Source organism: Macaca mulatta, chromosome 5, assembly GCF_049350105.2.
Source record: "Macaca mulatta isolate MMU2019108-1 chromosome 5, T2T-MMU8v2.0, whole genome shotgun sequence".
NCBI classification, from domain to species: Eukaryota; Metazoa; Chordata; class Mammalia; order Primates; family Cercopithecidae; genus Macaca; species Macaca mulatta.
This window is the reverse complement of record NC_133410.1, coordinates 94,600,981-94,613,178: the sequence shown is the minus strand read 5'-3', so window position 1 is coordinate 94,613,178 and position 12,198 is coordinate 94,600,981.

Below are 12,198 nucleotides of genomic sequence, written 5' to 3'. Positions count from 1 at the left end.
TGATTTCAAATCCAGTCTTTATTACTGATTAAGTCTGTAACATTGAACAAGAAATATAATATCTATGATGCTTAATTTTTTCACCCATAAAATTGAGACAGTAGTTCATAAAAATGGACTTATTGTAAGGTTTAAATAAAATGATATATGTGAGGTGCTGGTAGACAGTAGGTAACCAACTACTGTTCTTACCTTGCCCTTCAGAGTTATAAGCAGCACTTATCTTAGCCAGTAGTTTTAGAAATGAAGGCATTGACACTTCCCTTTCTGCTAATGTTCAGGTTTACCAAATTAGTTTGATTTAATGGGCCATTATGAGATCTAGAGTTTTGCATTCAATAACTTGGAATAGCTGTTCCATACTATCTATATAATGTAATTTTATGTTTAAAAATGCACCTCTTAAGTTATAAGTTGTCATTTCTATTTGATAAAGCTTCTATGACCCAGAAAACCATTCAAGATCATTTGAACACACTGAAACCTTACAGAAATAATTTTACAGAATTAATGCTGAGAAGTAGCACTCTGAACATTCAGAGATTTTCATATTGTAGTGAAATAAAGACCATAATTGATTAACCAGAAGCCAGAAAAAACATTTTATAAAGGTTTTCTGGCAATGAACTCTGCTAAAACACACTCAATAATCAAAATACAATTTATAGATATTGAAAAGAAATAAGCATATTAACAATCTTATAAAATTATAGAATCATGTCATTCTTCATTCAACAAACTTTTATTTATTTATTTGTACCAGTACCAAGTTTTAGGGACCCTAGACTAGAAAGACATAACATTGTCCACAGAGAATCCACTTCCTAGAGGTTAAAACTGTCAGACAGATAATTACAGTAGAGGGTAACATGTTGTATAGAGGAAGACACTAGAGAGTGGTATAGGAGCCCCTGAGAATAAGTGTGAGGAAATCTCTAGGGTCAAGATAGTACCTGAACTAAGTCCTTTCGTGAGTAGGAGTTAGCTAAGCCTGGATGCAAGGAAAGAGCTATTTAAGCAGACATTTGCAGGGTGCTGCCTAAATAAAGAACTGCCTTCTGGATGAGATGCTAATGAACTATTTGAAAATCTGCCTTGTTGATATTAACAAGGAAGCCTTACAATGAAGCACAGTTTTTCTGAAACCCAACAGAATATTCCCTAACCATCTTAAAATTGTAAATATGAGCTGCTAGAACAATGACTGAAAAAGTCCCCACATGCAAATCAATTTTTATTAATCCAAAATTGTCAGTTGGCATATTTTAAGAAGTGGTATCAGCAACCACCAACAACCAATATAGGTTAGCAAAATTAGAAGATTTACTTCACAGAGAGTAAAGCTTGGAGTATGTTAACTAAAAAAGGAATATGCATCCAAATGAACTCATTAACAGGAACCTAGCAGCTGCCAGATTAAGAATGAAGAGGCTATTGAAATGTAAACCACAAGAGAAGAGAATTGGACACGTGGTAAAAAGCACAAGAATATTCTCCAAAAGAATTCCAAAAATACATCAATTGGCATTCCTAATTTAAAACAATGTTCTTTCCTTAAATATGAAAAGTTCCTATATTAAAACACAGACCCACTTTGACTAAGTGTTTTTTATATTCGGTAACTTGGGCTTTATATGCTTATTATATTTTATATTCTAGAGGCATTTTAGACTCAGAGCATCAGCCTTCATTAAACACTAAATCAATATAAGGGTTTTAACATCTCAGAGGCATAGACATTGTGTTTATTAGATGAAGAATCATGTTAGTAAAGTTTGACATTTTCCCACATCTCTGAGAAATCACCATTTGCACTTAGTAACAAATTTTAGTCTCAAAAAAAGATACGTTTATATGGGACGTTCCCAACTCCCAATATTGGTAGATTCCCTTTGACCTACAAATCATACCCATGAAATGTCAATTTGCTTTTCAACAATAAGATGAACAAACCGATCCTGCAGTTGCCTCATCACATTTTAAAATGCATATTCTGAGCATGTTTGTCATGTCAACTTTGCATATTTATTTTCAACATGCAAGTATTCACTATTTGTCACCTTATAGAGACAAACTTTACCATAGAATCTAATATTACTCTAAATGCCAAATATGTTTTCATATTAATAGCCTAAAGCACTATAAAAATTATTTGTTTACATTGGCCTGAGTCAAAGAATATGCTGCAAATAAATTTTTTATAAAAAAGGTTAGGCATATGGTGAAAAATTAACCTTTTCACTAAATTCTGTCTACGAGTCATGACCATAGAAAAGAATGCTGAAAAAAGACCACGGTTCTGTCTTCTTTGTAATGCCCTATAGCACCTGGTGCAATGTTCTGCAAGAAGCAAATAATCTATAACCATTAATAGTCCTTTGGGAGGAGGCTTCAAGATGGCTGACTAAAGGCACGGGGCACACATCTCCTACACAAACAAGAACCAAAGAGCGAGTAAATAATCACACTTAGAACAAAGCTTCTAGGAGAGAACACTGGTATTCAGCAGAGAAGTGACAGGAAACACTTACGGAACTGAAAAAGAAGAAAGAGAGGCACTCAGCCTGATTAGGATTGTCTGGGAGCCCAGAGAGGCCCTCAATGTGGAGAAAGTGTTAAGAGGGATCCCCAGCAGTCCACATTCCCATCACAAATTCCTGCAACCCCAGTCACAGGAGAGCCCCTCGATCATTATGCACCCTAAGACTAGTATAGACAGCTGCCCAGAATCCGAGTGAAGGCATTATTCTTGAGAGAGAGTTCACATTGAGTTCCACTCCCCACCCCAAAGACCCAAGCAGCTGCAGTATGATGCCATTTTGAAAGCCTGGCCCTTTCAAGACTTCATAATGCCTTGGGGTCCACAGCCCCTTCATATCCACGTCCCTGGAGACCCCACTGAAGTCCTCCTGTATACACATGGAAGGCTTCAATGATGCCAGTAGCACCCAGCAGTACAGTCGGATTCCCACTCCAGCCCACAGTCCAACATGCAAGAGAATAGGCAGTGCTGCACACCTTCCAGGCTGTCTCTGAGACAACGGGAGATAAAGCATGCTTTTTGCAGAGTCTGAGAGCCACCTGCCTCGGGCTGCTATCACTGACAGCAACCCTATGCCGTCCTTAGCAGCAGAGCAAGCACACAGTTGCATGTACCCTGAGGACAGGTTCTCTCCTTTAGCCACCCCCACCCAGGAGCCTAGGTATTGCCTCAGCCCCCTCACCACAGCCTGCACCCTTGCACAACATCGTAGGGTCCTGAAGACAGACTCTTACTGCATGGTATCAGGCCCCCACCAGAGCCCAAATTGTGTCCCCCAATTCCTGCCCCCTATTTGGGGATCCCAGCCCCACTGATCACCCCAGCAGTCAAAACCACAAGAGATAGAATCTTACCCCAGTTAGAATGGCTATTATCAAAAAGACAGAAAATAGCATGCTGGCAAAACTGTGCAAAAAAGAGAACCCTGTTGGTGGGAATGTAAATTAGTCCAGCCATTATTAAAAACAGCATGGCATTTCTCAAAAAACTAAAAATAGGATTACCATAATATCCAGTAATCCCACTACTGGCTGTTTATCCAAAGGAAAGGAAATCAGTATGGGAAAGGGAGTCCTTCACATCCATGCTTATTAGTGCTATTCACAATAGCCAAGATATGGAATCAACCTAAGTGTCCATCAGTGGATGAATGGATAAAGAAAATGTGGCATATATACACAATGGAATACTATTAGGCAATAAAAATGAATAAAATATTGTAATTTGTAGCAACATGGATGAAATTCAAGTTGTGGTAAGTGAAATAAGCCAGGCAAAGAAAGACACAAATTCTGTGTTCTTACTCATAAGTGGGAGCTCAAAACTTGTTTTGTTTTCATGCTGAGAGAGAGTAGAATGACAATTACTGGAGGCTGGAAAGTGTTGGGGGAAGAAGGATGATAAAGAGGTAGGTAAATGGGAACAAACATACAATTAGAAGAAATAAGTTCTCATGTTTGATAGTGGAGTGGAATGACTATAGCTAACAACAGTATATTTTACATTTCAAAATAGCTAGAGGAGAGTATTGGAATTGTTCCCAACACAAAGAAATGATCAGTGCTCAACGTGATGAATATCCTAAATACCCTGACTTGATCATTACACATTCTATGCATGTAGCAAATACTCACATGTACCCCATTAATACGTACAAATATTATGCATCAATTAAAAAAATAGTCTACTGCTTAAACTTTTCTAATTTAAAAGTAAGTTCATAATCAGTCTCATGAAGTTCAAGTGATTGGAAGGGTCCAATGATCTCAGGTAAGAGTTGTTCAGAAGTTAGCCTAGTCATCCTTCTAGAACTTGATCTTAACACTCATCTTTCTGTTAAATAAATAATAGAATAGAGACATTTGTAAATTTACTGTCTTATTCTGAGCTATTGGAGAGTTACCCTGAAGGTCTACCATACACTGATTTGTAATTTGTATAAATCACAAATTTAATTTGTTTGAAACTGTGGCAGATCTTCTGACTGCTGAGCTCTCAAACGTAGCTATTTTGTTTTCATATAGCCATCTTTGAATTAATTACTTTGTAAGTATTTGTGATTTGGGAATTTTAGACAAGTCCTATGATATATCGCTCACAAATATCTCCTGCTTATTTCCTATCATCCTCCAAGCCCTTCCACAGTGACTACCACACGTATAACCAGCCTGTTCTCAGTCACGTATTATAAATAAGAATCCCTCCTCGTTCTCCACGCTCTCATGTCTACGTTTACTTATAATGGGGAGACATTTAAGAGGTTTAAACAGAGAAATAGCATGAACAGATTTATGTTTCATTAAGGTCACTTTGAAAGGTCGGTTTCTAATTAGGTTGAATGAGATACCTCTTTTTTATGCTCTCATTGTCCCATGAGCATATTTGCCAAAGGTTTCAGGGACAACAAAGCCCAGATCCCCAATACTTGGGTTTTCTCTCTCCAAATTTGAGCTCTTTTAAAATATTTGGCCTCTTCAACATGTTTTACTCAAAATTACATGATTCTAGTATTTTTGCTAATATCAGAAGAAACTTCCTTTTCTAGGAAAAGAAATAGATTAGCAGAGAATGGATTTACCATCCTTTCTGAAAAAGCTTTAAATAGACAAAGTATATGATATGGTAGTTCTAGATACATATGTGAAAAACAATGATTCCTAAGAGACAGGGAACAAAGTGAGCCCTACAATTGCCCCAGGTCAGTGCCTAAAGAGAGTTTCATAGGCTATGATTCAGGGAGGGAGAACTTACACCAGGGAGACTTACAGGTAAGATAATGGTAGGAATCCAGGCAGACCAAGGCAGTTAGTGGTCACAGAGAGGAGAAGAGAGGACAGAGCTGCCAAAAGACGGGGGATACTAAGGTCTGAGGAGAGTGCCCCTCACATCATCAGCTAAGTATTGATTGGAGCATGAACATGAGGAATCTACCTAAGGCTAGGGAACATTAATCCTAGAATAAGTATGGCTCTAAGTCTACCTAAGAAAGCTTAAGAGTAAGACTCAAAAGAACCAAACTGTTTGCAAGTAACCAAAACTGTGTTCCACAGTAAACCTCAATGATACTTTTATAAATACAGATATATCCAGCACCCAAAAAGGTAAAATTTGCAATGTATGGTATCCAATAAAAAATTAACAAGCATGTACAGTAGTAAATTTCATCCATAATTCTCAAAAAAGTCAGTTGAAATTGACCTAAAAATTACAAACATGATAGGATCAGTAGATGAGAACAACAAAACGATTGTTATAACTGCATTCCATATGTTCAAGAAACTAGAGAAAGAACTGACTGTATTAATTGGGGACATGGAAGATATAAAAATCCACTCAATCAAACTTCTAGAGATGAAAACTACTGTGATGAAAAATACAAAACCACTGTAAATATAAAGACACAAAGGTATCAAAAATAAAAAGACCGACCACAGTGAGATACTATCTTACACCTGTTACACTCTTATGAAAAAGAAGAAAGATAACAAGTGTTGGCAAGGATGTAGAGAAAAGGGAACACACACTGTTGGTGGTATTGTGAATTAGTATAGCCATTTTGGAAAAAAGTATGGAGTTGCCTCAAAAAACTAAAAATAGAGCTATTATATGATCCAGAAACCTCACTACTGGGTATACACTGAAAGGAACTAATTTCAGTATGTTAAAGAGATATCTGCACTCCCATGTTCATTGCAACATTATTCACAATAGCCAAGATATAGAAACAATCCAAGTGTTAATCGGTGGATGAATGGACTCTAAAAATGTGTACATTTACAATGCAATACTATTCATCCTCCATCAAACAAGAAATTCTGTCATTTGTGGCTACAAGGATGAACCTAGAGGACATTACGTTAAATGAAATAAACGAGGCACAAACAGAAAAATACCATATGATCTCACTTAAATGTGGAATCTAAAAACATCAAACTCAGAAGTAGAAAGTAGGATGGTGGTTATCAGAGGCTGAAGGTGGAGAGGTGGACAGAGAAAGAAGAGATGTTGGTCAATAGCCAAGTTTCAGTCAGATAGGAGGAATAAGTTCTGTTGTTTAATTGCACATGACTATAGTTAATAATAATAATAAATTTTGCTATACTTCAAAATAGCAAAAAGAAGATTTTAAATATTCTTTCCATAAAAAATGATAAATGTTTGAGGTGACGGTTATACAAATTCACTTGATTTAATTATTCCACAAGTTTACATGTGTTGAAACATCACATTGTGCCATATATATGTATATATACACACACATATATACACACATGTATGTATATATACACACACATATATATACACACATTATTGCCTTAGATAATAATTTCTTTAAAAGGGTATAACTCTTAAAATTTCACAAAGTAATAGGTTTTTACTTCTAATATTTATTTTCAGTGAAAAGCAATGAAACAATGGAGGAAATTCATCATCTCATAATCCTAGCGTTCTTTGCTTTGTGATAGATCAGCAAATGAGGCATCTGTCAGCATCCAGTGAAAACTTTCAATGAGAGAATTGAGTAACGCAAAAAACCAAATATCTATTCAGAAATACAACTAGTATGACATTTTGATAGATGCTTTCTGAACTTAACATACACAAGTAAATCAGTTTCACTTTATTATCCATAAACATTGTGTAAAACTAGATGTTTCACTGTTTACCAACCTTGATTTGTAATTTTTATGCAAAGTATATTGATACACATAATCTAAACTATTCAACTACAAATTATTAGACAAAGATATTAAAGTCATCGTAAAGAAAAACACATTAATCTCTTCAACAAGAAATGTTCAAGCTTATAAAAAAGATAGTGTAAGACAAGATCAAATATTTATACAGAATTAGGATGACAGATGGACATAACATTATAATTTAAAAGTATGAATATAATTACATACAATTTACTATTTCTAAATGTGTTTCTTTAGAAGGTTTTTAGCTGTATACAAAATGCTTTCAAAAAGGGACTTGAATAATATTTTCTCACTATAATCACCACCATTTTGAGGTGTTTCGGTAACTTTTAAAACAAAGAACCTGTGGTAACACTAGATTAAACCCTTGGTTCAAGGTCCCATGAAAAGTTAACTGGTTCTTTCGTTTATTCTGTCATTCAGTCATTCAAACATTTATTAAAGACCACTGAATCCAAAGAATGGTGTTAAGAACTAGATACATAGTTAAATAAAACACAGTTGACCTACTAGTGGTTACATTCGAGATAAATAAAAATTCAATCTCATGGACTTTTATATATTAGTCTTTTGTTTACCTTTATCATTTTCATCTTCCTTTATATCACCTTCATACAAAAAAAAAAAACACGTAATTTTATTGTCTCCACTGACAATCATATCCAAACCTTGTTATTCTTTTTTTAATCAAAGATTTAATTTTTAATGTTTAGATTCCAATGAAGGATGTTCTTTTATTTGCCAGCTTTATTAAGGTATAACTGACAAAAACTTTATATGTATGTTTGGGCTGCTATAACAAAGTACCATAGACTGGGTGGCCTACAAACAACAGAAATCTATTTTCACAGCTCTGGAGGCTAAGAAACCCAAGATCAAGACACCAGAGGACTGTGTCTGGTGAGGACCCATTTTCTGATTCATGCATAGCACCTTCTAGATGTGTCTTCATGCAGTGGGAGGGCAAACCAGCCCTTTGAAACATCTTTTACAAGGAAACTAACTCCTAATCAGCTTCCAAAGACACACCTCTGAATAACATTACATTGGTGACTCGGTTTCAACACATGAATTTTGGAAGGGACACAAACATTCAGACCATAGCAATATTTAAGGTGTACAATGTGATGTTTTGACAAATGTGTTCATTGTAAAATTGACATATTTCCCAATTTTTTCTGTACCCTAGTCCCTGGCAAACACCATTCTACTCTCTGCATCTGTGGATTCGAAGTTTTTAGATCCTATATATAAATAAGATCATGCAGTATTTGTCTTCCTCTGTCTAGAATATTTCAATTAGCATAATGTCCTCTGTGTTTAGTCATGTTGTCATTAACGACTGGATTTTTCCCTTTCTTAAGGCCAAATAGTATTCCACTGTGTGTGTGTGTGTCACACTTTCTCTACCTATTCATCTATCGATCAACCTTTGGGTTGTTTCTGTGTCTTGGCTATTGTGAATAATGCTGCATGAACATTTGAGAGCAAATATCTGTTGGAAATACTGATTTCATTTCCTTTGGTTATATAGTCATGCACCACAACAGGATGTTTCAATCAGTGATGCACAACATATATGACAGTGGTCCTATAATATAATGGAGTAAAAAATTCCTATCACCTAATATCATAGCCATTGTCATGTTACAGTGCAATGCATTACTCACATGTTTATGGTGATACTGGTGTAAACAGCATACTGCACTGACAGTCATATAAAATATAGCACATACAATTATGTATGGTACATAAGTCTTGATAATAAATGGCTAAACTATTGGTTTATTTCTTTACTATACTTTTTATTGCTATTTTACAGTATACCCCCACTTATTTTTTTTTAGTTACCTGTACAGCAGCCTCAGGCAGGTCCTTCAGGACATATTGAAGAAGAAGGCATTGTTTTATAGGAGACAAAGCTCATGTGAGTTATTGTCCCTGAAGACCTTCCACTGGGACAAAACGTGGAGGTGAAAGGCAGTGATATTGATGATCCTGACACCGTGTAGGCCTGGGATAGTGTGTGAACTTGTCTCCTAGTTTTTAACAAAAGTTTAAAAAGAAAAAATGTAAACAAAAAATTAAAAATGTTTATAGAATAAGGATATAAAGAATATTTTTGTACAACAGTACAATGTGTTTGTGTTTTAAGCTAAGTGTTGTTATGAAAGTCAAGAAGTTTTAAATGAACTTAAAAGTTTATAAAGTGATAAAGTTACATTAAGCTAAGGTTGATTTATTATTGAAGGAGAATATTTTGTTATAAATTTAGTGTAACTTAAGTGTACAGTGTTTATATAGTCTATAGTAATATATAGTAATGTCCTAGGCCTTCACATTCAACCATCACTCACTGACTCACCCTCAGCAACTTCCAGTCCTGAAAACTCCATTCATGGTAAGTGCCCTATACAAGTGTACATTTTTTATTTTTAAACTTTTTAAATTTTTATTGAAGTTTAGTATACACACAGAAAAATGTGCCTAAGTGCCAGCTCTGTGAATTTTCACAAAATGAACATATGTGTAACCAGGATCAACAGAGTGCTACCAGCATCCAGAAGTCTGCCAGTCACTATCCTAACCCCTAAGCCACTCTTCCTGACTTCTAACAACATGAATTTGTTTGTGTCTTTTTGTGTTTCATACATATGGAATCATACATATGATACCTGTATCTATTGTTTTCGGTCTCGCTTCTCTTACTTAACATTATGTCTGTGAGAGCCATCCATATTAAGGCATACAGTTGTAGTTCAGGTATTCTCATGTATTTTAGAGACAGAGTCGTTGTCACCCAGGCCGGAGTGCAATGCCAGTGGCATGAGTACAGCTCACTGTGGCTTCAAACTCCTGGGCTCAAGTGACTCACCTACCTCAGCCTCCCAAGTAGCTGGGACTTACAGGTCTGTGCCACCACACCTGGCTATGTTTTGGTTTTCTGTTTATTTTTTGTTTTGTTTTGTAGAGCTGGGACCTTGCCATTGCCCAGGTTGTCTCGAACTCCTTGCCTCAGGATTTTCCCAGCTTGGACTCCCAAAGCACTGGTACTACAAGTATGAGCCACTGTCCCCAGCCCCCATTTTAAAAAAATCTTTTATACCATATTTTTATTGTATCTATGTTTAGGTGTGCTTAGATACACAAATGCTAACCAATGTGTTACTATTGCCTATAGTATTAAGTACATGCTTTGTGGGTTTGCAGCCTAGAAGCAGTAGGCTATACCATATAGCCTAGATGTGTAGTAAGCTATACCACCTAGATTTGTGTGAGTTCACTTTATTATGTTCACATGATGACAAAATCACCAATGACACGTTTCTCAGAACATAGTCCCATTGTTATGTGACACGTTACTGAATACTCAAAAGTGGAATTGCTAGATCATATGGTAGTTCTAGTTCTAATTTTTCATGAATTTCTATACTGTTTTCTATAATAGCTGTGCCAATTTACATTCCCATCAACAGTATACAAAGGTTCCCTTTTCTCTACATCCTTGCCAACACTTAACTTTTATCTCTGATAGTAACCAGCCTAACAAGTATGAGGTAATAGCTCATTGTGGTTAGTTTGTTTTCTAACATTAAAATATATATATGGTGTACAACATGCTATTTTGGTACACATATTACACAGTTAAATGATTACTATAGTTAAGCAGGCTAAACCATCAATTACCTTCCATAGTTACCCATTCTTTTTGTGTGATATAAGCACATAAAATCTACTCTCTTAGCAAATTTTCGTTATACAGTTTCCCCTTGGTGTATGCATGTTTCACATCCCACAAATAATTGAATTTTCAATCTGTGTTTGCTTGAAAAAAGTCCATGTATAAGTGGACCTGCACAGTTCAAACCTGGGTTGTCCAAGGGTCAACTGTATAATATCATATTATTATAGTCCTCATACTGGATGTTAGATCTCTGGACTTAACATTTCCTACATAACTACAGTACTCTTTTACCCACTTCCCATTTCCTCCCCTACCCATTTCTGGTAACCACTGATCTACTCTCTGTTTCTACAGGTTTGAAATATATAGTCCACATATAAGTGAGATCACATGGCATATTTCTCTCTGTTTCTGCCTTATTTCACTTAGCATAATGTCTTCCAGGTTTATCTATGTTGTTATAAATAACAATATCTCCTCTTTTAAGTCTAAATATTTCTGTGTGTGTGTGTGTGTGTGTATCTGTAGCAGAGAGAGAGAGAGAGAGAGAGAGAGAGAGAAAGAGAGAGAGAGAGATCACAATTCTTTGCTCATTAATCCATCATAGATTCTTAGGTTGTTTCCACATCTTCATTACTGTAAATAATGCTGCAATGACTATGGGAGTGTAGATATCTCTACAAGGTTCTGATATCATTCCCTTTGGGTGTATACCCGGCAGAAGATTTGCTGGGTCATATAGTAGTTCTATTCTTAATTTTTAAAGAAATATCCATGACATTTTCTGGTTGTACCAATTCACATTCCCACCAACAGAGAGCAAAGGTTCCCTTTTCTCACACTCTCATCAACACTTCTTACCTCTTTTTGATAACAGCCATCCTAACAGGTATAATATGATATCTTATTGTGGTTTTGATTTGCATCTTCCTAATGACTGTTGAGAACCTTTTTATATTACCTGTTGATCACTTATGTGTCTTCCTTGGGAAAAAAAAAAAGTCTACTCAGGTGTTTTGCCTATTTTTAAAATTATACTTTAAGTTCTGGGATACACGTGCAGAACATGCAGGTTTGTTACATAGGTATACATGTGCCATGGTGGTTTGCTGCACCCATCAACCCGTCATCTACATTCGGTATTTCTCCTACCGCTATCCCTCCCCTAGACACCCACCCCCTGACAGGCCCCTGTGTGTGATGTTCCCCTCCCTGTGTCCATGTGTTCTCATTGTTCAACTCCCACTTATGAGTGAGAACATGCAGTG